Source organism: Quercus robur, chromosome 4, assembly GCF_932294415.1.
Source record: "Quercus robur chromosome 4, dhQueRobu3.1, whole genome shotgun sequence".
Taxonomy (NCBI): Eukaryota; Viridiplantae; Streptophyta; class Magnoliopsida; order Fagales; family Fagaceae; genus Quercus; species Quercus robur.
Genome location: NC_065537.1, coordinates 37,174,869 through 37,201,080, shown reverse-complemented (window position 1 = coordinate 37,201,080; position 26,212 = coordinate 37,174,869). Strand labels below are relative to the sequence as shown.

Sequence of the window (26,212 nt, the reverse complement as noted above, 5' to 3'; positions counted from 1 at the left end):
ATGAGTCATGGTCTTCCACCTTCTCATTAATGGTCTTAAGAGCAAGAGATTTACTCTTCCGTTGATTGGGCAGCGACATCTCATAAGTCTGAAGAGAACCAACCAGCTCTTGGACTTTGATGTCATCAAGGTCCTTGCTCTCTTTAATCGCTGTCACTTTAGCATGAAAACTTTCCGGCAATGATCGAAGGATCTTCCTTACAATTTTAAAATCCTCTGTTTTCTCTCCCAAATTGAACTTGCTTACAATCACCTCATTCAGCTTGCTATAGAAAGAGTCAAAGGACTCATCCTCACTCATTTTTAACTCCTCAAACCGAGTGGTTAGCATCTGCAGCTTGGTGTCTTTTACTTTCTTCGTGCCTTCGTAAGTGGTCTCCAATATCTCCCATACTTCTTTAGCAACGGTAATGTGAGACATCCTGTGAAATTCATCTGGAGACACACCACAGAAAATAGCATTGAGTGCTTTACTGTTAGCATTAGATGCAGCGAGTGCTGCCTTATCCCATGTGGATTTGGCTTCCTCAGGCCTGGTCCAACCTATCTCAACAGCATCCCAAACAGATTCATCAATGGAACACAGAAAAGCTCTCATGCGAACCTTCCAAAAAGCATAATTACTACCATCAAAATATGGAGGTGCATTTAGGAATTGAGACCGATCCATCTCAAAAGGGAGTCAAGGATAACACAATGGTAATGAAACCACAAGAAGTGTACCCGCTCTGATACCAAATGAAAGTTCAAATATGTGTATAAACACCCTTGAACGTTTAGACCCCCAATTTACAAATTAACCAATTCAAGCTTTATGTCAAACAACTAGTGTGCGGAAAATAAACATAAGCTATAATATAGAATTGGAAAAACTATCTAAGCCAAATTAAAATCACAACCCACAACAGATAATAAAAGATAAAGATAAAAAGGAAGGAAGATGCAAACACAAAGACAACACGCGATGTGTTATCGAAGAGGAAACCGAAGCACTCGGCGTAAAACCTCTCCGCCGCCCTCTAAGCGGTAAACAATCTACTAGAAAATGTAGTTAGGATACATGGACAACAATAGACCCTCCAAGCCTAATCTACCCAGTGCACCTAAGGCCTTCAAGTTTCTTGCTCTAACGAGGTTGCGCCGAACCTTTTTCTTTTCTAGCTTCCCGGATTCCACTACTAGACCGTAGTATCAACCAATGTAGATTGGTTCCTTCCTAACTGCTTCCCAGAACACCAAACAACCCTCTCACAGTGATGAATATGGTGAGAACAAGGTTTTGGTAAAATGCCTCTCAAGGGTTTAACAATGAAGAGGAAGAGAGTTGAGGAATTTGAAGAGACTCTAATGTATAGATTGTAGGTGAATCAATCTTGTTTTACTCTAGGATTTCTCTCTCAAAATTCTCTCTGGAAGCTCTCTTTCATTTGTGGGTATAAGGGGTATTTATACTGGGGTGAGAGGAGAATGTGAAACGTCAGGTTTTTCAAAACAGGGGTGGCTCGCGGCTTGGCCTCGTGACTTGACTAAGTCGCGAGACCTAGTCACGAGATAACCGTATGGCCAGTTGTCCTGTTTTGTCCTGTAGTGCTCCAGCTAGCATGACTGTTCACCTTCTGGCATGCTTGGCACGTGTGCTGTATCTGGCGGCTTGCAGCCGCGAGTCACCCGCGAGATCAAGCCGCAAGTCTCTGTTTTCTTGCACACTCTTAAGCAATCAACACTCTATCTCACTCACTACCCTTACAACAAACCCACTTACCCACCTAAATACAGGGTTACTAAATGCTGAAATACAAGCAAATTTGGCACGGAATAAAGCCAATAAGATGGTTGATTAAATTCTTTGCCAAGTACCATAGCCCTAGTAGGTTTGGGGACCACAATAGGAATGGTCAAAAACATGATCCTATACAAGAAATACCAAAAATACATACAAAACAGTTTTCATAGTGTCAACGCCCGGCCTCGACCGGCTAAGCGGAAAAGACTGACATCACCATGCCTTTGTTCAACCACCCGCCGTGGCAATAGCTCCCACTCACGTGGGTCCCGTTGGAGGCCCCTCTCGATGTATATGTGTGTTGTTCGAACGGAATTTTGGGTGCTCTCTTTCTTGATGGAGGAAGGTAGGTCTACCTTTGTCGTTATGGCAAGAATCTGGGCCAAATTTCAAAGGATTACCAAAGGTAAGTGGAGTTGCCACCAATCATTGGGTTTTTCTAAGGTGTGATTGGTCACTTATTTCTAGTTGATTTTATTACAGATCCTAGGCTAAGAAAAAAGGGTTTTTTTTCCTAATCTAATGTGGATGGAAAAAAAATCTTGATTCTTAGGTCCATAAGTTTGGTTACGTGTGGGGAAGGTTAGGCACCCCACAATGCCTGTCCAAGGACAGTCCTTTGTTTTGATAAAACCTTAATTTTTGGAGATTGGTAGCAAAAACATGATTTTGTCAGTGGCTTTTAGGGCTTTGTATGCACGGGAGGGCTTTGAGGTTTGGCTTTTGAATGGGTGTGGTGGTCCTAATATATGCTTTCCCAAGGCATTCGAGCAAAGTGCCAGATTTCCACTGTGAAAATTTGGCGAGAAGTCACCTTACTTTCACGGCAGAAATTAGGCATCACTAGCCTTAAGTGAAAAGGATCATGTCAATCACATCGGAAAGGGGCAAGCAGGTATATATATACATGCATCATGCACAATGCTAGCACATAGCGCAGGAAAGTAAATGCCTACATCCCTAGAGCATGGCCCAAAATATAGGTGCAAGAAAATAAACAAGGGTTGCCATACTCTAGAGATGAGGACGAATGGTACAAAGCATGATATACCTAATACAAACCATCTAAGGGAGAAAGGGAGGAGGAAGAAAGGGGTTTAAAAGAGTACATAACCAAAGGGAAAAGCTAAACCCTAAACCTACTAAACACAGTCACTCTACTCATGTTGGCAAGCTTGCATCCGCAACCTTTTTTCTTGCACCTAGGAGATCACACCCTAGCGCCATGTGTGTACATGCAAAGGCAAAGACAAGAAACCAGCAGACGAGCAATGGAAAGGGAGAGATGCGTAGATAATAGCAAAAGGACGCAAAATGAACAAGCAAGATAGCAATGAGAAGCATAGCATACAGGATGCGAGCAAAGGGGTAGACAAGCAAGATAGCAAACAAGAAACAAAGGGTAAACAAGCAAGAGAGCGAATAAAAGGTGGTGTCCGTGAAGGACAAATGTAGGTTTGGATCAAATGTCCATAGCCACATTATGTTGAAGCATGGACGACACATTAACAAGCAAGACTCATGCACATGCATGAACATGTAAACAAGTGTGTAAAGATGCACATAAAGCCAACGGGTGGCACAGAAAAGAATGGTAAGCAATCATCTCACAAAGCGGAAAAAGAGATAGGTGATCACGAAGCAACCGGCATCATGGAGATGCATCTCGAATGGCTACATCCAAACAAGGCCTCATGGGCATCGAATGTAACCACATAACCACGAACCCACTAAGGGCATCAAATATGGCAGAGCCTAGGACAAGAGAGGCTAACACAAGCATAAAGCATAGAAGCAAGCAAACATAGGCATGTAAATAGGGTGATCCAAACCCTTTGATATGGGCCGAGGTACGTGGACAATGAAAAAGACCATAGGGTTTAGATCGGGTCCTAGCCATTAGGGCAAAACACAAGAAAGAAAGATAAAGCGACGAAAGGGCTACAATAGCACATGGCATGACATACATGGCCTAGGTCTAGGCTCACAAACATGGCATGGAGCGTACAAGCACATGGAAGATGGCATATAGCATGTAAAGAGCATAGATCCAAGCACACAAGCATGTGGAAACGTAGATCTAGACACATAAGCATAAAAACGTGCAAGCAAACATGTAGAAAGCTAGTATGTAGACATGGTAGAATATGGATCCAAGCATATAGCCATGTACGGATGTAGATCTAAGCATAAAACAATAGCAAAAGTGCACAAACACATAGATCCGAGCAAAGCATAACCAACGACATCATACAAGCATGTGAGCACGTAACCCTAACAACAATATAAAGTAAAAAAGAGGAATGAAACAAAGGAAAGCATGGCATAAAACCCTACGCATGTAGATCTAAACATATAAGCATGTAAAAAAGGTAGATCTAAGCAGCATAAGGCATACAAGCAAAGAGATTTAAGCTACAAACACCAATAAAACAAGAAACATTCTAAGAAAGCCGTATATCATGTTATTTAAGCAAAAAGAGCAAGATAAATGCTAGGAAAAGATTTAGAAGCTTAGGGGTGTGGATTATAGCTAAAAAAGTTACATCCACACCCCTAAACTCCAAATCCAAAGTGTAGAACCAAGGAAAGGAAGATTGGGTATAAGAACAATACCTTGTGTTCTTTGGTGAAGAGGGAAGAATCAAGAAGCTTTTGTGTGTGTTTTTTTTTTTTTTTTTTTTTTTTTTTTTTTTTTTTGGTGTTTGGAAGAAAGAAAAAAAAATGTGTAGAGAAGCTGGGTAGAGAGCAAAACTTAGAAAAAATCTCTTTGGTCTGGGGCGTGCTTAGGGCAATTTATAGCCCCGGGCATGAGTTTCGAGGCAACGGCCTTTCAGCCTAAAAAAGTATGGATCTGGGTACCTCTGGAAATATCTTGGCTTCCTAATTCTGAAAATGTTTGGAACCTGAAAATCCAACAATTGGATCAAAAGTTATGGCTCTTTGAAGTTTGCGGTGCATCGATCGGTGCGTCATCCCGGTTTTCGTGATATCTTGGCCGTTCTAACTCCAATTTCAACCCATGAATAGTCATTGGAATGATAATTCCATAAAATTCGCAATGGCATTAGTTTCAACCCATTTTGACTGTCGGATCAAAATTAGGGTTTTTGGGCCCACATCGGATCGACTTAAGGGTCAAACTTGGTCAAACTAAGTCAAAGTTGCTAAAAATCTCCAACAAGCTTGGGTTTGAGGTAAAATTGTGAAAAAAAAAATTTGTGAGAGTTTGGACCACATTCGACCTTCGGTTAAACCTAAGGCTGACTAGGGGCATTTTGGTAATTTTAGCAAAAAAAGCCACATCGGGTGCTCCGGTGCCCAAATGGGTTGTGCCACATTGTTATAGATGTTTTCATGGCCTCATAGAGAGAAAATAATATTTTTGGATTTATGGGGGTCCGGCACGCAAATCAAGTGCAGACAAAATACGGTATCAACACATAGGAGGATTTATCTTTGAAGAATATGAAGACAATAGTAGAGATAAAATGCATTGAATGAGATCCTATGAAATATGTTCGTAAATCATTTCAAATTATACTCATCATTTACATGAAAAAATAATAATAAATCATATTTTTTTATTTAAAAAAAGAATCATATTAAATTCAAATTTCATTGTAGCATGTGACCTGCTAGGGTATTGCAACAATAAGCAACATTGATACAACGATGGGTTGGTATTATATTTCGTGGGTGCTTTGTGGAAAGCAAGTCAAACCACAATCAAGATCATTTTGGTGTGCAAAATGTGAAACAAAAACAAATATCCCTATCCCAAGGTTAGAGGCACTCACATGAACTACATACTCTCCAAATATTTATAATATTTTCATTTCTCTATAACTACTAATATACAATTCCAAACTAGTTTAGATACAAGATTCAAATTAAAGTTTCAAATTGAAATTTTTTATGCAACTGACAAAACAAATTTTATGATATTTGATCGAGATGCTGAGAAAATCCAACATAAATCTGCAAGAGATCTTGTTGAAAAACAAATTTAGGAACAACTTATTTAAATTATTAAAATATTTTGAAACTATTGATCATGATATATATATATATATATATATAATATATTCCTCATATGCAGATTGATATTGGAGAAGGAATTCCACATGATTTGAAGAAAATTTAAGAAAAAAATTCATTTTCCTACTTAATTTGAATGAATTTAATCTAAAGTATGGTTTTGAAAATTACATAGTTGTTAAGATTTTTGATGCACCTTCATATGACAAAAAGGCATGGAAGAAAAAAATATATACACAATCCAATATGCTATATTAATTTTTTTGCTACACTAGTCCTAAATTAACAAAAAATTGTCACATCACTGAAATTTAATATAAGTGCAAATACCTATGAAAAATCTTAGCAACAACAAATCCGCAAGTCCAAACTTTGTAAGATCCAGTCAAGAATCATCCGGTGCCAATTCATTAGTGATTAACACAAATGATGCAACAAAAGGAAAAAGTGATGAAAGCTCAAGAATTGAACAAATATGGATGGACCAAACTTCAAACGTTGAAGATGAAGAAACAGATGATGATAACATACCCCTCAACAAGCTTTACAAGTATTGCCATAGCGCAATAACAAAGCATTGAAGAAACAAAAAAAAAAAAAAAAATGAAACTCTTTATTACATCACATAATAAAGATCAATAATATGGAATGCATTAATATGTTTTTTTTTTTTTTATCAACATTTATTATACAATATTACTCTAAAGTTGTTTTTTATATTGCTCATTACTTGAACTGAATAATTATAATGGATATGTGTGTGCAATTTATAATTGTTGCTTCTTATGATGAACTCATTACTAAAAAGTTGTATAACAAATCATATAATATAATAGCAAAAGCTTTTTCCTACAATTAAGGATGTGCTACCATGTAGGAAAAATGCTCATCTAAAATTCAGCCACGTATAAGTTAAAAAGCGATAAATTATACTGTTTGGGTTACACTAAAACACTGTTTAATACCAGTCAATATAAAAACAAATCTAACCGGCCAAAATACAATGAAAACAAAGGCTTACTGTACAAAGAAATAGAGAACAGAGTTTGTAATCATAAGTCATAGAGAGGGTGTTTGGTTATTGATTTCAAAACATATTGTTTAGTGTTTAAACACTAAACAATATTGTTCAAAAACAAAAAAAATATGTTTGGTCATTGATTTCAAAAAGTATTGTTTAAAAAATATTGCTCAAAACATATGTTTCAAACAATAGTTTTTGAAATCAGCTTGGGAGTGATTTTGAACAACAAAAAACATTGCTGAGTGGCATTTTCGTAATTAAGGTGAACAGTACCGGTCAGCTTTTTCACACACAGTGAACAGTACCGGTCAGCTTTTAAACAATATTTTATATTTTTTTTGTACTTTGCTGATTTAAAAAATATTTATTTTATACTTTATTCAGCTTTTTTTTACCATCTAACACACACATACCAAACACATATTTTATGTTTTTGAACACTGAAACATGTTATTTAAACCATGATACCAAACACATTTTTTTGTTTTATAAACACTAAAAACATATATTTCAATAACACTTTTTAAACTACAATTTTCACATCTTTTTAAACAATAATTTTTGAACTCTATAACCAAACGGCCCAGAGTTTCCTGCGTTCGTCTTTTCCCTCGCCATACTCCAACCACAAAACTGCAGACACACAGTCTCTTTCATTCCAATTCTCCTTCTCCTTTGAAAATTTCAATTCTTTTCTCTGTCTTCCTTAAAAGCAAAAACCGTAGCCATTGCCCAGCCTCCACCCATGTACCGCAGGGAAAAAATCAAGTGGTTGGAAGTAAAGCCTCAATCCCAATCAACCCGATTAAAAGGAAAAAAAAAATTAAAAAATCAAAAACTTCCGATTCCCATGTATCCATAGTTTGCAATCAAAGAACGTCTTTCAATTCTCTACCGATTAGTTTTTCTCTTTGCTTTTCAGTTTATGCATTAATTATGATCAAGTTTTTATAATTTGGCTGGATTCTTTTTTATTTAAATTTTTTGGTTATACTTCTGATTAAGGTATTTGAGTTAGGTTTGGTTTTGTTTTGGTATTTGGTTAAATTGATGTCTGGGTGTCTATTTATGGTGTCTAGTTAAAAATAGAGCAATAGATTATTCTAGAAAAAAATATAAGCCACACGAACAGGGTAGGAATAAGAAATGACAATTGGGCTTTTTCCTTATCTAGGTATTTTAGAATCATTAACGTGGATCTCTTTGAGGGATGCTATTATGATCTAGGTTTTTCAATTAGGAGCAATTTTGTTTAATTAGTTTAAACAGATAGGTTAGATTTGGGTTTGAGGGATTTTGGTTAGAAGTTGTTTTATTTAGGGTATCTGAATGCAAAGTGTTTGTTAAAATGTCTAGGTGTTTTGCTCTTCTTTTTTTTCTTTTTATAGAATTTGTTTTTGATAACATACCTCCTATTTCATTTTGCCAGCCCCTAATAGAAATGAATAATAGGATGAAATTACCCTTTTACTTTAACTTTTGTGATTTTACTTTACTGTTATATAAATCTCCACGTGGAACAAAGTCTAATTGAGGAAGAAGCTAAGTTGGTTCTAAGTAGTAATGGAAGTAGTAAAAGTAGAATGCATGGATCTTTTTAATGCTCTTTGATTTATTATTATTTTGTTGCTTACTGTGTTGATGTTAAGGACTTAATGTCAATTTTATTTTGTATAGGTACTATCACTTTAGTCATGGGCACAATTTGATGTGTTTTGATGTATGTGTTTGTTGTTCACAAGTAGAGGGATATCACTCCACTAGACGTGAATGGCGATGTTGGGATCTCAGACAAAGATGGTGAGGTACATGTCTCTAATATCAAGGTTTCTGATTTCTTTTTATATCAAGTAGTGATAGTTAGTTTCTTTGAAAGCACTCAAACTTAGTTTTGTTTGTAGAAAAAACTAAGCAAAAAAGGACTATTAATTTATTGGTTTCAGTTTTGTTCAATTTTTTTTTTTCTTTTCAATTATTGTGCAAAGTTTAGTTATTTTTTCCATAAGGATTATGTGAGTGACATGCCCGTACAGATAAATCACCTATGGTGGAGTTTTATGCTTTAAAACATTGAAACAGTGAAAGCTAATCGCAAGCAACATATGCAATTAGTACTTTCCTAAGTCCAACAATTTCTTCTTTTCAATTTCGTTATTGACATTTAGTGCTGTCACAATTTAACTAAAAGTGAGTTGGTACTTCCTTTTTTTGTTTTATTGAAATTATTTGCAATTTGTGGAGTCGAAGATAAATGTTATGTTAATGGAAATTTTTTTTGATGTATCATGTAACTTCAATTTGTTTCGCTCAAGGACAATTAGTGGTGCCCCTATTTAACTTCAATCGAGTTTTGTTTTATTGAAGTCATCTACAATTTGAGAAGTCGAGGATAAATGTTATGTTAATTGAAAATATTTATTGATGTAGCATGCAAATAATTAGCAAATGCCATTAGTATTTTAAGCAATTCTAATTGAAAAGTTAAATGCAATTCTTTTTAGTAGATAAAAAGATGTTACTTCATGTTATTACTTTAACATATGTTTCACATCAATGTTCACTGTGGTTAACATGTTTATATACACTGCAGCATTTATCCATGTATGTATAAATTAATGAATTTTATGGGGGACGGATGAGTAATTATGATTTATGCACCTCTGCTTATGGCTATAAAATCATTATTCCTATCACATTCTATGAGAACAATAAAATAAATTATTTCATAGAGAATCCCTATAGGCTTTAAACGCTATTTTTGGTTGAGTTATATAATTTTTTATATGGATGGAAATGGAGCCTTAATTTGATCATATTGTACGTCATTCTTCAATATTAAAGAGAGAGAGAGAGAGAGAGAGGGAGAGAGAGAGAGAGAGAGAGAGAGCTCTTTATAGTTTCTTTTATGTGGTTTTTATCCAGTATTGTATAAATTTATTTTAGAAGTTGATGGATACAATCTTAATTTTTGTCAAGCTTCTTAGAAGTGCATCACACTTTTTAGATGAATTTTTCCCACTTGGAATTTGTTGAATATAATATGGGAAACATATCATTTGGGTTCTACAACTATTTTGATCCTGAAGGAAATTTTCTTGAGATTAGACTGAAATTTTTATAATTGTAATTGTCTTATCAAAGTTGGTGTTAAATTTGATGTCTAAACTTCTTGAATATTTGCAGTTTTAATTTAGCCTCATTTTGTTATTCTCTTTTTGGATAAATTAGCTTCATTTGATCTAAATTATAGCTTCGTTTGATCTATTTCTTCTCAGATGAAGAAGTTTTAAGACAAAGAACATGAAGCTAACAACAACCAAGTTGCCTTCTCCACCAAATTTCTTCCAAGGTTATTCTCATCATTCTCTTTTTAACTTTCTTTTTTTGGCTAATATTTTGTATCCATCACAGGGGATGTTACCAACCACTTTAGTTGCTTATAATATACTTGAAAGAAATATATTTTTAAGAAGCATATTGTTTTGGAAATTATAGTTGTAATTATACTTTCTAAACCTATTTATTTTTATCTATTTCTAATTAATTATTTTTTTCAAAATTCTATCAAATATCTCCCCATTATCAATAATTTAAGTTGCTTCGTTCATTGAACCAATTTTTTTTTTTTTCAAAAATTCAGCTTATTAGTTATTGATGCAGTTCATAAATATACTATAATCCAATCATTTTATAAATTTGATTGTGATAGTTATCTATGTATTTAATTTCAAATTCATTCTAGGTGTTATTTATCACATGTTGCTCCTCTTTATAATTTGGTTCCCTATGTTCTTTTTATTTCATTGTTTACAAGTTCTTTGAGGGCTTCTTTTTTTAATTATTTTTCCTGGGGTTGTGATGTAAAGGTCAAAGAGTTCACAAATCACAGTGATTGAGGTATGTAATTGCATTACAATGAATACCATAATTTAATGGTAAGTTTAGGGATTTTCCCCTTTATTTCTATTGATTTTTTTTAAATATATATATATATATATATATATTCAAACATGTATAAAATATATATTCGAATATGTAATAGAATACAAACTTGGCAAAGAAATAGGAAATTAGGAACAATGGGCATTTTATTCTTTGAAACTTATTTCTCTGCATCTTGCCATCGTATATCTATGGTAAGTTTTTTTTTAGTAGGCATTATTCTTTTGATGGATAATTTCTACTTGAGCATTATTTGGTTTTAACGCTTATTTGAGAAATTTGTAATTTGCAAATTCTATTAAACAACTTACTTGTTGCAAGTATTTTGATCTCTGCTAATTTCTATGTTTTGTGTCATACTATTTTCAATCTTAATGCAATTTTCAATCTTAGGTTGTTTAAGTTAGACTAATAGAACCACAAAATTTCAAGAGTTAGGGAGAGAAAAAAGAAGTAGCTGCTTTGTTTTTGGAAGGGATTGTGTTATTTTTTAGTCTGTTTTGGGTTAGATTTTTGGTCTTTTAGGTATGAGAGCTACTTATGGGACAATCAATAATGGTATTGGTGTGGTGTTGATAGGTATGACGAGGCCTGAAATCAAGATGAAGTGCATTGTCCCAGTTGTTATGGCTAGAATGCTTGGTTATGCACATTTTGATTGGTATGCCAATTGATATATTGGTGATGCTAGTGTTAGGTAAGTTTATAGGTTTTTATTTTTGTATATTTAATTTTATACAAGTATACTGAATTGTGCATTCAGTTTTTGGGTGGGCTTGCTATTTGGGGTTGGTTTTTAAAGTTAATTGTTGCTCATGCTTCAGTTTCAAACCACCTAGTAATTCATTTGCTTAGTTACATCTTGATTCAATTTGTATAGGAAGTTTACATTTGTTCCAGAGTTCACTTTTGGTGTTGACTCCACTAATTCTAAGTTCTAACTCTGTCCATTGTGTTTGGATCTAGCATGCAGTTAACAATTTGAAGTTGTTTTACTTAGATGAGCTTGGTTCATTGGTGTGGTAAGCTTGACATATTAACATGGGAAAACATTCTATTTTTTCACTCCTCATTGGAAATTGAAGGGTGAAAAAACAGAATGTTTTCAAAGTATGTGCTGTGAGTTAAGGCTATGTTTTATCTCTATAAACCCAAAACTTATTATTAAAAAACATATATATCGCCCCAACATAAAAGGGTTTTAGTTTGTGGTTAATTTGCTTTGGGTTGGTGCCTGTGTGTTTTCAATGACATATGATGCTCACTATGTGCTTCATATTTTGTTTCTAGATGGACACCATTGTAACATAGGATATATATATTTTTAAATTCTATAAAAGATAATTGGAGTTGATTTTAAATGGAGTGATATTGTATTTTATAGATAGCATTCCTACAAGTAGGACAAATAAGGGGCTGTACAACATGCCCTTGATGAATTTTGAATTTTAATGTATTGTTATATTAACTTGATTGTTTTCTAATTCATAAAATGATCCCGCGCATTGCGCGGGTTAAATGCTAGTATGTTATAATATATGTACAAAATTCTCCAAAATGTTTTTTACATAAAACATTACAACATTATCCATGCATTGAACGGGCAACTTACTAGTATATATAAAAGTTGGATGTGAATACATACTACGATGACACATGTTCCTTTTTAAAGCATACTACAATGACATGTGGTAACTTCCTACATTTAGTTAGTACTAGTAAGTTGCCTATACAATGCACGGATAATGTCGTAATACTTTATGTAATTTATTTTTGGAGAATGTTGTACATATATAATAGCATATTTGTTATAAAACTTTGTTAGTAATGAGTTCATCATAAGAAGCAATAATTATAAATTGCACAAACAAATCCATTATAAATATTTTTTTCAAGTAATAAGCAATAAAAATAAAAAAAATAAAAAACTTTGGAGTAATATTGTATAATAAAATATGATAAAAACTTATTAATTCATTTCATATTATTAATCTTTATTATGTGATGTAATAAAGAGCTTTATTGCGAAATCTTGTTTTTTTTTCTTCTTCAATGCTTTGTTTTTGCAATGTGGCGATGTTTGTAAATCTTGTTGAGGGGTATATTATCATCATCTGTTTCTTCATCTTCAATTTTTGAAGTTTGATCCATTCTTATTTGTTCAATTTTGAGATTCTATCACTTTTTCCTTTTGTTGCATCTTATAACTTGATTTTACCAAATAAACACCATTCCTTTCCCTCGGGCCAATACAAATAATCGGGCATGGATACAACACATAAGGGAATAGACTTAATACTTTGGGCTTCAAAAGGAAGAAAAAGGGTATCAATCATCCAAGTCTTCCAACAACTCGTATCCACATCTATCAATTCTGAAGCTCTTCTCACACTACCAAGTCTTGAAAGGTTTTATATAATTTTTTCACTTGAGTTTCCTAGTAACCAACAATCCATATAAACTCTAATGGACTTTCCATCCCCCACCCTCCATTTAGCATCCAACAAAACTACCCTTCTCGCCTTCAAAATACTCTTCTAGGCATAAGAACCCGAGGCTTGTTTTGCATAAAAAATATTACCATTTGGAAAATATTTTGACTTAAAACACAATAGAATAATGAATTAGCATCATAAATAAGTCTCCATACCTATTTCGCCAACATAACATCATTAAATTTATTTAATTCCTTAAAACCCATACCGCCTTCCTACTTTGGTTGAGAGTCTCCCAATTTTTCCAATGTATTTTCCGCCTTTCACTGCATTGTCCCCACCAAAATTTTTTGATCAGAATCTCAATGTCCCTACATAATCCTAAAGGAAGTTTAAAACATCCCATGGCAAAGGTGGGGATGGCCTGTACAACTACCTTCAATAGCACTTTCGTTCCAGCTTGAGACAAAAGCTTTTTCTTCCAACCTTGCAATTTTCCTCACACTCTATCTTTTATGTAATTCAAGCTTGCTCTTCTATTTTTTCCAACCACTCTTGGCAACCCCAAATACTTTTTATATTGTTTAATCTTTGGCACTCCAAGACAACCCTTGATGGAATTTTTTACCGTCTCACTTATAAATTTACCAAAGAAGAGTGTAGTCTTGTCTGTGTTTATTTGTTGTCTAGAAGCTCTTTCATATACTTGCAGAATACTCTGTATAGTTTGGATATCTCCCATTTGAGCTAGACAAAATAATAAGCTATCATCTGCAAAGAACAAGTGAGAACCTTTTTGGTCCACCTCTACAAAGAGAAAAACCTTGAATTTTCCCTCCATTAACAACATGTTGAATCAAACCATTTAAACCTTCAGAACATAGAAGAAAAAGATAAGCGATTAAGGACCCCCTTACCTTAAGCCCCTAGAAGGAACAACATGACCTCTTGGTTCTCCATTTACCATGATAGAAAAAGATACAGAACTAATGCATTCTACAATCCATTCAATCCGCCTCGAATGAAAACTCATTCTCTCCATAATTTTTTCCAAGAACTTCTATTCGACCCTATCATATGCCTTACTCATATCTAATTTCATAGTCATAAACCCCGTTTTCCCTGTCTTTATTTTATTTTATGTGATACAAAGTTTCAAAAGCCACTAAAATATTATTTGAGATGGCCTTGTCAGACTGGAAGGCACTTTGAGACTCGGAAATAATTACAGGAAAAACCTTTTTTAACCTATTTGTTAGCACTTTTGATATAATTTTATACAAAATATTACAAAGAGCTATAGTTCAAAAATCAAACACTTTCTCAGGATTTTTTACTTTAGGAAAAAGAGTAAAAATGTATGATTCAAACCTGAAAGGACTTTGCCCTAATTTAAATAGGAGAGAACTGAATCTATAATGTCACCTCCAATACTAGGCCAACAGTGTTGATAAAAAACCAGAGGCATTCCATCCGGTCTAGGAGCTTTTAAAGGTGCCATTTGTTTCAAAGCTGCCTTAACTTCAATCCGTGTCAAAGCCGCCTCAACTTCAATCCTCCACAAGCAAATTATTCATGTCATCTGATACCACCTTAGATGTATGTCGAATTGCCTCATTAATCTCATTCGGGTTTGATGAAGTGAATAAGGCCTAGTAGTAATTTTCCAACAGTTGTGACACGTACTCCCTCTAGCATCTCAAAAAAAGACCAAAAATCTTATTTCTTCTGTATCTTTGTGATGCCTTACTATGAAAATAGCTAGTATTCTTATCCCCCAACTTCAACCAATGTGTTTTTGAAATTTCCTGCCACATTTTTTCCTCCATCAGTAGTGCCAAAATCTCATCCTTAAGTCCCATCATCATCTCCACACCATTACCACCCATAGCCAACTCTTTTGCTCTTCTCTCTTTCTCTCTCTCTCTCTCTTTTCCAGTTGTAATGTTTCCAAAGCACCTTTTACTCCACCATTGAAGCTTTTCCTGACATTTACCTAGCTTCTTTACCACCTTACCCATTGTGGGCGCAAGGGAGTATGCCTTGGCCGAGTGGATCGTGGTGGACAAAAAATGGAGTTGCCAACTAGATTAGGTCTAGGAACCATATTAGGCCTTTTGGGCCAATCACTTACATACATGGGCTTGCATACTAGATTATGGGTCTGGAGTTTGGGTATGGCTTGGGAAGGTGTTAAGCACTTAAGACCACCCAGCTTGTGGGCTGGCCTTTATTATGTGTTGCTAGGGCATATTTAATTAAAGAGTTTATTAAGAGAGCCTTAATCCTTAATCCTTAACCAAAACATACATCATGCACTTAAAAAAATAACACACAACATGTTAAAGATCACATCACAATATAAAAGGAAACAAATAAAACACAATCAAACAAATACTAAAAAGGAAAAGATAACAATTAAATCACAATTATAAGGAAAGATTATAAAATAAACCAAACATGGTAAAAAGATTCAAATAAACATGGAAAATAATTAAACACAATTAATTAACCTAAACATATTCAAACAAAATCAAATTACATGTGAAAAATGATTAAAACAAATAAAAACAAGATTTTACCCTAATCTGGGTTCGGCCTGTGTACGCATACTCAACTATGCGTACATATGGTTGAACCATGCGCACTCATACTCGATGATGCGTATGCATCCTTTAGCACAGATTTAAAAAATTACATTTTCATTAATTTAATCATTTAAAGATATTAAAATAGAAATCAAACAAGCATATTAGAACCCTAAATGCTAAACTAACATAAAGAAAATAAAATAAACATCAATATAAGCAAATAAACATGAAACAAAATCAAATAAGTATACTAAACCCACATAAAATAAATAAACATGATAAACTTACATAGAAACTAAAAAGACAAAACAAGAACAACAAAATAGATTATAATCAACCCAAGATCATATTAAAATATCAAACTTAATTAAAAACATCAAACAAATCAAATATAACAAATAGAGAAACTACATCAAGAAACTCATGTGAATCATATTAAGCAATGGAGGAGTTCATAGGAAGAACACTCACCTTGCTTGAGATTATGAGTTTAGGATTATTTAACTGATCCCTTAGTGCCTACAACACAAAGATTAGTTTGAGAGGACAAGAATAATCAAAGAACACAACAATGGTTAGTAATCACAACTCAAGAACAAAAAGTTTAGAAAAGGGTTTCAGAAAACAATTTGGAAAATAAACTTTCTGCCTTTTAACTAACTAAAAAGGGCTTTTTTCTTCGTCAAAAACATGCTTAGGTGTTGTGTCAGGGTTTTGAAAAGAGAAAATATGGTTTTAGAGAAGATGGAGGCCAAAGCAAGCCCACATCAAAGAGTGATGTTTTGTGCCCCTTAAAAATGAAGTTCCACTGCCTAAAAAATTAGCCTGCATATGCATCTTTCTACGCACCCTCGATTCATGCATACGTATACCCTAACTCCTAAAAATTTTCATGGCCTAACTTCAAATGATTACAACTTACTCAATATAAATCAAAATTAGGCAAATTTTGTTTTTAAATTGAAACCCAGGATGCCTAATTTCCAATGAAATAAACCTCACTCAAAAATTATTTGTTGATAAATATTTATGGTGAAAATAATGAGCAAATGTCATTTTTCAATATTGATTTCAAAGCGATTTGACCACTTTTGAATTGTGATTACTTCCAAATTATTGTGAACTCTTTAATTACCCTTGGTTGGCATATGTCAAGCTCATCATTGGAGCTGGGTACCAAAATTTATTAACATTGTACAAAAATGAGGTGTTTACACCCATCGGTGTGCCCTTCACACTATCACTCCAAGCTAATGCCATAGTATCATGGCAGCCATCATCTTCTAGCCAAATTTGTTCGAACCTCCAAGGTTTATTTGGCTTCATAGGTACCCCACAAGGATGTATAATTAAAGGTTTATGATCTGAGGAACCACACTCCAGCATGATAATTGTAGTAGCAGGGAAACATTCAAACTAGTCTATAGTTCCCATAGCTATCCAACCTTTCCCACACAACAATCCCATTTGAAAATTTTTTAAACAATGTAAACTTACTCCCCACGAAGCCCAAATCCATGAGTCCACATTCAGCTAAAGCATCACGAAAAATTTTCATTTGATTATAAGGTCTTAACCTTCCCCCATTTTACTTCATGATTTTTTGTTATCTCATTAAAATTACCTACACATAACCATGGAACCAAGAAACGATGATAAAGATCTCTTAACATATTTCAGGACTCCATCCTCAAGTGTCTCCGACGCCCCATAAAAACCTGTGAATCTCCAAGTATCTTCCCTCCTTTTATTGATCAGAGCATCAATATGATTTAAGGATGATGACTTAACATCTAACTTTACATCTTGCATCCAAAAAAGAACCACCCCCCCCCCTGTAATTTTTGAAACCCAAAAATAGTTTCCCATCTGCAATTTGTCACAAATACACTAGTCTTGTCTTATCTAGCCATGTTTCGACTAAAAACACCACTGCAGGATCTTGTGCCCATACAATGTCCTAGAGCTCTTGAACTATCTATCGGTTTCCAAGTCCACAATAGTTCCATCATAGTATACTCATTGTGGCTGGCGGGGCTGGGAACCAGCCTCCACCAATATTGATTTCGTAACTTCATCACCCCTTGAAACTGATAAGGATAATTCTATGGTTTTGATGAAGTCGTTCATATTAGGTTGAAGCAACGGTCCTAATGAACTTGTCAACCTTGCTTGCACATTCACGGCTTAACAACGATAGAGTGAAAGTCGATGGTTCCACCTCAAAGCTGACGGCTGCACCCTGAAGACAACAAACATTTGAATGAGACGATTAGAATATATTGACAAGATATGAAGTTGATGGGGGGAAGCTTAAGAGGATAAGTGAACCTTTGATGAGGCTGACATGACTTGACCTCCACGCATAAGCATATAAGGAAATATCTTATGTCCTATGCTTAGCCCTAATTAAGAAAGTCCTATAAGGAAAAGATCTCGTAAGACACATAAATTAAAGAAGATCTCTCCCACAAGGAACTATCTTCTAAGCCAAGAAACGAATCTCAACCCCCTGCTATTATAAAAACCCTCACAAACCAAGGTACGTATAATTCCCCCAACTCTGGCACTCTAGAGTGGTGAAAGTTCTCTAACTTAACTTTTGAAGGGTCTTTGGCCGGTACCACACCAGTACTCTCTTAGGGTTTTCTTTGTCTTTGTTTCGCAGGTGTTGTTTTTGAGTATTAGAAATACCAAATGATTGTATTGTATTTCTCAATGAAAGAATATACATGAGTGCCTTTATATAGGAGGCATATGAGTGCAATACAAGTAAGAGTGTAGTACAAGAATTTGTTCTATACAAGTAATCTAGTTGGGCCTAAAGCCCAAAACACTATACAAGTTAACAACCCCCCTCAAACTCAAGGTGGATGTGAGACCTACTTGAGGTTGTTAACCAAAGTACAACAGCGTCCCTTAGGATATGACTTGGTGAAGATATTTGCAAGTTGATCTTTAGAGGAGACTAAGATCAGCTTGAGAACACCATGGACAAAATGAAAACGGATAAAATGACAATCAATTTTGATGTGTTTAGTCCGTTCATGAAAGACATCATTGTGAGCAATATGAATGACACTCTGGCTGTCACAATAAAGAGAAGTAGCAGAGGATGTAGACACACCTAAGTCTTTGAGAAGCCATCGTAGCCAAAGGAGCTCAGATGTGGTATCAACAAAGGCACAATATTCTGCTTTAGTACTAGAGCGGGCCACATGAGTTTGTTTCTTACTTTGCCAAGAAATCAAATAAGAACCAAGAAGAAAGCAATAATCAGTGGTGGACTTGCGATTAGTGGGATTTCTTGCCCAATCAACATCAGAAGATGCACGGAGAATAAGAGGAGACTGAGCAGAGTAGAAAAAACCATGGAAGAGAGTGCCCTTTAGGTATCGAAGAATGCGCAGAACAGCAGCATAGTGAGTCGATCTTGGAGCAGACAAATACTGGCTCACCTGATGAACAGCATAGGAAATGTCTGGACGAGTAACAGTGAGATAAACTAGGCTGCCAACCAAGCATCTGTAAAGGGAGGGATTAGACAACGGTTTCCCCCTTGAGGGAGTTAGATGCGCATTAATGGACATTGCAGGCAAAGGAACATTCCAGAACGTCCTAAGCCTACAAAATCTACAAAATCTCCTAAAAATATTCTCAATAATAATATTCTCCCTTTCCCAAGCCTACAAATTCCCCTTTTCCCAAGCTTACAAAATCTCCTAAAAATATTCTCAATAATAATATCCAAATCTAACTAATTAAGGGAAAATATTAAAAATAAAACAAAGTCCTAATATAACTAGGACAGTGATGTTTTTCAGCTGGAAATTTCGTGCACCAGATCTGGAAGCTTCTGAAAATAAACCCCATCAGATTTGCGTATTAAAATTGCAGGCAAAGGAACATTCCAGAACGTCAGCAGTGCAGGTGCAGCAACTTCAAGCCCAATTTCGACCTTGATGCATCCCGTATCTCTCAAAACTCAAAACATGAAAGTTGTAGAGCTTTGTCTTGGAGTTCCATATCATCTTGAATCACCTCAATCTGAGCTTGTATGAGAGAGTTATGCCCAGATTACGAAGTGATGTCAAAGTTGTCCAGAATCGCCCAATTAGCTACATTTTGCACTTAACGCCTCCATTTGCATCCTAAATCAAAATATAAGAATAATGAGTACATTTAGGCACCAAATAAATATAAAATACTAAACATTAAGAGAGAAAAATATGATGATTTGCATTCTCATCAAGTAGGGTACAAGAGCAACTTATTGCTAAACTTTTATGATATAACATTTATGTTAAGTTGATTTGTACAACTATATAAGAATTTTTATGATATAACATTTATCTAATTAGAGTTTATCTATGGTTGATTTCACACTCAATTAAATTGTAATTTCCTACTTCTAAAATTTTATTGTATTTTATAGAAAGCATTCCTATGATTAACGAACTTTACATGTTTTAACATGACTAATACATAAAATACTCCTGCGCATTTGGGTTTATTTATGTAAATCTGAACTTTTCATGTTTCCATTTTAAGGTGTATCTCTTGAACCTATTTGGTTGCTTATTAAATTGAAATGTTCATAGTTCGTATAATATTGCATTCATATATCCAACATATCAGATGAGGCTTTTGAAAAATTAGAGTCACCGCTGTAATGGATGGGCAAATTCATGAACTGCGCTCACTTTAATTTTTTTTATTTTTTATTTATTGATATAAGTTGTGTAAGCTTTTTGTTGTAAAATTGGTAATACCTTTAGCATTTTCCATATGTTTTTATGTTTCAATGCTTTGATTTGGGAGTTTTGTTTTTTGTGCTAATATTTTGCATGGGAAATTATATGTGAGACATCATCAATACTTCGAAGCATAATGGAAATGATTATACATGAGGGAATATTACTATAAAATTGGTAGAAGCATATGGTAGATTAATGTTATGCTTTATTTTGAAGCAAATAGAAAGAAGATGTGCTAAATAGGTTGGGTTTGAGGATAACAATTTCTTTTATGGCTTAGTTTTAGGTTTTTTTGGTTGGGTTTTAGTTTTTTGGGTTAGATTTGTATTGTTCCTTCCTTGCAACAACAAATATTCCATTCTTAATTTATGCTATTTCATTTGTTTATGTCTTATTCTTTCTATTCCATTTGCTACTATTGGATCATTTTATCACCTGATATTAGTGTTGCGAGTTTTGAGATAATCCTTAGTTAACTTTTATTAACTTCCAAAGTAAATTTTAGGCTAGGACATTTTGTTTTGCATCAAACATGTTTACACTAGGGGCATTGGCCCATTGGTTTTGGAATGCAAGCATGTCATCAATTTTCTGTGCAATGCATGTCATCAATTTCCTGTGCAAGCATGTCTAAACTAAGTCTCTGCTTATTCATTTGAATATAAGGGTAATATTTACTATTGAGTGTTAGGGTTTGTGAACTTTCTCTGACTATGTAGATAGCCTATAAACTGATGGTTATGCATGAAGGGTGTTTGGAAGGGAAGTTTCAGTCTATTGAAAGACTAAGGGAAACCAATTAGCAAAAAGCTACTGTTCATCATGTCAGATAGGTGATTATAAGTAGAAATTTTTCCTGAATCATTTATGCTCCTTAGAGAGGTTCTGAGGGTCCCGTGGTTCAGATTTTGACAGTTATGTGGAAATACGATATTGTTTTCTCTGCAAGATTCCAAAAATTATCATGTAGCTTTTTGTTTCTGTTGTTGCACTTGATGTGATTAATCAGTGCTTACCTTTGCAACCTGATGAGTGTTGTTGCATTATTATCCTTCATCTCTATATTTTGTATATATATCAATTTATAGTAGTTTTTTTTTTTTTTTTTTTTTTTTTTTTTTGGTTGGTTGTAATTTCAACACTCTTTTTGCTATAACATACAGCTATTTAATCAATTAAATCATTTGGTTTCCTTACATGTTCTGTGTTGATTCCCCAGTTTATGTAGTTACTTCTTTTCATTTATAACATGACTTACTAATGCAGTCACAAGAGAAAGCCTATTTAGGTCCTTATTCATGTGATCAATGTTGCTTTGTTTTTGCTTTCCTACTTCTTAATGTTGCATATTGAAAACAAATTTGAGAATGTTGAGTGAACTTCCATTAAAAAAAACAAAAACAAAAAAAAGAAGGAAGAAAAATTAAACAAAAGGGAGATCTAGAAGAAGTGGATAACCTTATAAATGTTGACTAATTTGTTTCAATTAGATTTTTTTTTTTTTTTGGTTGGGGAGCTGTATTAGCAATTGGGTTCATTAGTTATTAAAATGAGTACTAGGTGTTCAATGAAATCCTGCAAAGAACTTGGGATAGAAAAGGTTATGTTTGGGTTATTCTAAAACAAAATTAAAAGGAACTGGATTGAGTTTATTAAGCATTGTTGTTGAGGAAACTACAGGAGGTTAGTGCCTATAGTTTTCAATTACTTTTTTTTAATTGAAAAAAATTAAGCTTTTCATTCGAGCATTGATGTTTGCCTAATAATAGTAATAAAACTATAATCATTTTGTAGTGAAAAGAATTGATTGAAGATAGGTCTGTCGACAATATTAAAATCAAAGAACTTGAAATAATAATGAAAAGAATTAATAGAACTAATAACTCTGTTAGGAAATGCAACCGTTTACTTTTTATCATTCAAATGGTTGTTATTTTCACATATGCTTGAAAGGTGAATAACATTGTGTACACACACATACTGGTAAAAAAGTGGAAAGAAGCACCAAGTTCCTATTTTGATGTTGTTGTTACTTATATATAACATCCATAGTCTATTGATTAATTTGTGTTGTTAGAGAAACCAATTGAAGTGGATAAGAATGTATGATTTTCCTATCAATCTTGATGGGGCACATTATAGAGTATCTCTATTGTTGTTGTTGTTGTTTGTCAATTGTGGTGTTCATGGCATTTAATCTAATCCAAAAGCAATATACATTATGTTCATGGCATTTAAGTTTCTCTCACTCAAACCATCAAAGAGATTGAAGAATTACTTTGGCTTTGAATTTTTTTTTCCCTATTATTAAAGCAAAGTTACACTCAAAATTATATATGACGATCATTGTACAGTTTTTTTGGCAAACCAATCATTAATGTGGCTTCTAGCACCTCAGTTGACTCTTATCAGGAATTTTGTATTTACAATGATATATTTTCCCCCACATGTTAATGCAAATCAATCATCCTTGACTTATAAGACCTTTGGCTACTATTTGAGAAGAGCTACTAAATTAAATGGAGAGTTCAAAAAAACCTTAGTTTTCCCTTTGTAACTATTATTTATTTTGTAACTCTTGAAGCATATGGGAATTCTAAGTGTTTTTTTGCTCTCAACCGGCAAATAGCTTGAGAAACTTTTTGAAAACAAACAAATTCAAGACTGGGTGAGTGCAGGTGCTATTGGTGATCCCAAAATTCTTTGTCAAGTCAAGTAATATGCAAATATGACATCAAACTGCTAGGATGAACTTTTCACTTTACATTATATTTACATTTAAATTTTAAAGGTAATTCTATAGTCTATGCAAGGTAAGGAAAGGACTACATACTTTTTCTTAGTATCATGCATCTTGGAAATGTTTATTTTGTTAGTGAAAAAAAGGGCTTAGATGAGTAGTTGGGTAGTTTCAAGGTAAAGTTTAATATGACATATCAAGTCTTATGTCATTATGGAATCATTAGTCTTTCACCATTGCATAAATTAAAGATTTTTTCATCCACTATTATGCACATTAAATTAAGCAAGTTTTATTTAGATTGGGAGATGATGAGATACTCTCGAGGTTGGTTTGTATTTTTATAATTAAAATTGTCTTATCAAAGTTAGTGCTAAATTTGATGTCTAAATCTATTTGATTTTTTTTTTTTTCCCTATTAAACTTAGGTTCATGGGTTCAATTTCTTTAGCTGAAGAAGTATTAAGACGAAGGATGTGAAATGGACAACAATCTTGCTTCTCCACCAATTTGCTTCCAAGGAAGGATGATCACACCATTCTCTTTAGCTGGATTTTTTTTTTTTTTCAATTGCTAGAAATATTTTTCTCTCCATCATAGTTGATGTTATAATTTTAGTTGTTTAGAATAGGCTTAAAAGAAAATCTATTTGTAAGACAGCACATATTTTTATGGATAGCATACTGAGTGCTATATACATTTTAAATTTGAAATTCATACCAAGTGTTATTTTTTAAAATTTATTAAATCAATTGCATTAGCTACATACTTATTTAATTAAATTTATTTAAGTACGACTTTTGAAACAAAATGTTTCTCCAAATATTTACCTAAAATTATTTGAATATATTTGCTTTCTCGGATTCTAATTATTTTTATGTACAAAAATTTATTTGTGGACTCTTACAAAATTTTCATTATTTTTATTTCTATTTTGTTGAAAATAGATGTATTTGTTTTTTCCAAGAACCTTAAAATACATGTACTTATGTAATTCCCGTGCATTTGCATGGGTTTAAAAGCTAGTTTTGATTAATAAGTTAGTAGAACCAATAACGGAATGCATAATATGGTCCCCAAACCAAATTGACCTACAACAAAGTATATTCAAATTTCAAACAAAGTGAAAAATAAAAGGAGATACTGTATTTAGATTAAATTGAATGAATATTATGAAGCATATATAGCTAGTGGTACTTTTCCATAATTGATTGCAATGAAATATCACCCAGTCCCAAGAAACCAAGAGGGTTGATAAGAATAATAAAAGGCGAAAACACCATTTTAGTCCCTACATTTTGGGGTCATAGTCAATTTGGTCCCTACATTTTGATAGAAGTCAATTTGGTCCTTGTTATTTTTAACTTGCAACCAATTTGGTCCCTACCATTAAATTGCTAACGGAAAATGCCTATGTGGCAAACGGTTTGCATTGTTGGTGTACATGTGGCTATAATAATAATTTAAAATCAAATAATTAAACATTAAAAAAGCCACCTCAGCATTTTAATAAGAATGAAAAGGCCATGTCAAATAATAAAAAGCTGAAAAAATTAATTGAAAAAAATCAAATAAAATGAATTAAAAAAGAATCAATTTATTTTCTTTTCTTTTTGTATTCATTCACTTTCTTAGCTACCAAACACTATACCCAGCAAGCAACACAGTAATCTGAAAACTTTGAAGCTGTATCGGTGCTTCGGTCCACTTATCGGAGCGCATAGTTTGAAAACTTGAAGCTTTATCTGTGCTTCGATGATTGGGATAAGCTAAAAGAATGAACACCGTGCTTGAGAATTGTTTATCTTTTGAAAACCCTTGAATCATTCTGATCTGAAAGTTCAAACAACTGTTATTGTGATTGGAGGAGTGGGTTTGTTGTTGCATCGGTACTTGTGATTCATCATGACTCCTATTTGTTGAAGAAGAGAAAATCTGAGTGGTCAGTATTGTAACAATAATATTTGTATAATATTAAACCTAAGTTGAGCTTTATAACAGTAATATGATCATAACACAAATGCTTCTTGTTAGATCTATGAATAGTTTTGATAACTGTGTGAATGTGTGATTTGTGTCTTGTTTCTTGCTTGCTGGGTATCATGTTTGGAAGTTAAGAAAGTGAAAGAATGCAAAAGATTTTAAAAATCCATTTTCTTTGATTTTTTTTTTCATTCAAATAATTTTTTCAAAATATGTTATCCGATGTGGCCTTTTTTCTTTCATTAAAAATGCTTAGGTGGCTTTTTCAATGTTTAATTATTTGATTTTATATTATATTATTATAGCCACGCGTGTGCCAACAATGCAAACCATTTGCCACGTAAATATTTTCTGTTAGCAATTTAACTGTAGGGACCAAATTGGTTGCAAGTTGAAAATAACAGGGATCAAATTGATTGCTATCAAAATGTAGGGACCAAATTGACCATGACCCCAAAATGTAGGGACTAAAATGATGTTTTTGCCATATTAAAACTATAGGCAATTTCGTTAAAAACTTACCGCATGTCAAGAAAACGATTAAAAGAGGTAACTTTTATGATCAAATTCACAGCATTGGCATCATCAAGATGAATATACGTACTGTCCTAATAAAAGAAGCAAATTAATGTGTCCTAAAATTAAGCACAGGAATATTAAATCACAAAATTGGGCTCCAAAGAATCAAACTAGAGCATCCTACCATGAATATGTAATAAGTAAAACTTCTCTGGGCAAAAAATACTGAGCCTTATTTGCTCAGTTCCACGCCGACCTACCAAGAAGTTGAATGTCTTCGAAAATAATGCGTATATCTCAACACAGGTACATGGAAAAGCTTTAATCCAACCAGAGCTTCTTGTGTTTCCGTGTCCACAAGTGCCTCCGAGAGCTTACTGAATTCAGGGAGTTTCAG

At 33.7% G+C, this 26,212-nt stretch overlaps 1 long non-coding RNA gene across 2 annotated transcripts; it reads left to right on the top strand.

The window, feature by feature from the left end:
• Positions 1–7,430: 7,430 nt before the first annotated feature.
• LOC126721332 (uncharacterized) lies at positions 7,431–24,036 on the top strand. 2 transcript variants are annotated; one of them, XR_007653881.1, is made up of 4 exons: positions 7,431–8,653; positions 10,124–10,197; positions 11,370–11,487; positions 23,742–24,036. It is a non-coding gene; the product is annotated as an uncharacterized LOC126721332 (long non-coding RNA). The 2 variants fall into 2 exon arrangements; XR_007653882.1 differs by lacking the exons at positions 11,370–11,487; positions 23,742–24,036 and having other exon boundaries at positions 7,431–7,626; positions 8,526–8,653; positions 10,124–10,410.
• Positions 24,037–26,212: the final 2,176 nt, after the last annotated feature.